Raw genomic sequence first — 2,151 nt, forward strand, 5'->3', positions numbered from 1 at the left:
TGCTTGTGATTCAGACATGACATTTTCATTATGTGTTATTTTATTGCAATCATATCCTTTACATAATGAATGTCATAATGAGACTGTTTTTGTAATTATTACGAACAGGCTCTGTTTTCTAATTTGGCATAAAAAATGAAAGTGCATCACTTTTAATTTTCAAAAAATGTCCTCTCCCTGTAGTTCTTCACAATGTCTAATAACCTATCCAGAATAATTAGTTGAAATAATCAAGTAACTCCAGAAGTTTTACCCAATTAAAATTCTGATTTCAGGCGTGCTCTCTAGCCTAGTGGTTAAAGGAGCTAAACCCCACATAGCTGACTATGGTTCAAATCTCAGCCCCAGCTGTTTAAAAAAACATACTGCGCACAAGTGTATGCACTCCCCAAATTACAACAGGATAGAGATATGGAGTGACATGATTATGATGTGACCATGACTCATTGAGGGAATGCTTTCTCTCTCTCCCTGGCAAGTACACTCTTTGTCAATTTAAAAAGAAAAGAAAAAGAAAGGAGAGGGAAAGTATCAAAAGGAAAGAAAGAGAAAGAGAAAGGAAAGGAAAAATACCCTAATTTCCATTCTGTCATAAGGAGAATATAAAAACATTTAGATTGAGACCAGCAGGTGGCATGGTGGTTAAGGCACTAGACACTCCCACATGGCTGACTACAGTTTGAGTCCCAGACCTGGTGGCTTGCTTTCTCAGTTTCCCTCTCGTTCTTTCTCTCTGTGTCTTGCTCTGGTCAAATTAAAAAAAAAAAATGAATGAATAAATTTTAAAAATTAAATAATTCTTTAAAAAAAACATTTAGATTAGTCTTTTATGGCTTTTGTTTTTCTTTATGCCCCAGAAAACATCCCCCATACTTAATTGAGAAAAATGTTTCTATATTTTCTCCTAACATATTTATTACTATTATTTTGAAGGTTTAGCTCTTATATATGCATGGTGTATGTGTGTGTGTGTGTGTGTGTGTATTTTATGAGATAGATTGGTTGGGAAGTGAAGGAAATGTTTTTCTCTGTTCTTGATATGTCCTTCTTTATGAATGTGGCTTTATTAATTGTCTTAGACTATTATTGCATTGCTAATAGAAATATCTGAAACTGGGTGATTTATAAATACAGGTTTACTATCTTACAATTCTGGCGGCTAGAAAGTCTGAAAACATAGGCTTGACATCAGACCAGCTATGGCTGATGAAAGTACAGAGGATAGAAAGTGAGCTGTGGATAGCTCTTTTTTTTTTTTTTTTTGGAGAGGTTTTTGCTATAGGGCGCGTGCACTCGCCAGACAGACAGAAAGTGAGAAATCACCCCCCAGGGGGGATGGTCACGCCGCAATCCCTTCTCCTCCATTCTCCTCTCGGGATCCTGGGCACACACGCACACGCGCCCGGCGTGAGTTTTAAGCCACCGGGTCCGGGACACGAACCGCAGTCGACTACGTGGGAGTCCAGCGACATAGCCATTACTCTAACTGCTGGTTCCCTGGATAGCTCTTTATATATATTTTTTTTTCACCAAAAAGTAAAGGCTTTATTTATAATATAATTTCAGAGATAAAAGTAGTTCATTTTATCTAGCAAAATTAATTTCACAAGTACATTTAAATAAGGTAATTTTTTTTTAAAGAGATTTTTTGCGATAGGGCGCATGCACTCACCAGACAGAGACAGAAATCAAGAAATCATCTCCCAGAGGGGATGGCCACGCCACAATCCCTTCTCCTCCATTCTCCTCTCAGGATCTTGGGCATGCACGCACACACACCCAGCATGAGTTTTAAGCCACCGGGTCCGGGACGTGAACCACAGTCGACTACATGGGAGTCCAGTGACATAGCCATTACGCTAACTGCTGGTCCCTAAATAAGATAAATTAAAGAGATTTTGTGAATCTTCTCTTAGTCTTCTAGCCTTAGTATTTTCCTGGATAATACAGTCATAAACTAATGCCGGGGTCCAGCCTTGGCAGGGGTGGGTTATCTCGATGGAGGCAGTGCAGGAAGAAAAGACTGAGGCCTCGGTGCCTTTTTCATGCACGTCCTCAGTAGGACACTACCAGAGATCGTTCTCTGTAGAGTGACAACTGCTAGGAATCATCGTGCCTTTTTATTGAAAATGTGATACATGCAAGTAAACA

The sequence above is a fragment of the Tupaia chinensis genome, unplaced genomic scaffold, assembly GCF_000334495.1.
Source record: "Tupaia chinensis unplaced genomic scaffold, TupChi_1.0 Scaffold145093_1, whole genome shotgun sequence".
Classification (NCBI taxonomy): domain Eukaryota; kingdom Metazoa; phylum Chordata; class Mammalia; order Scandentia; family Tupaiidae; genus Tupaia; species Tupaia belangeri.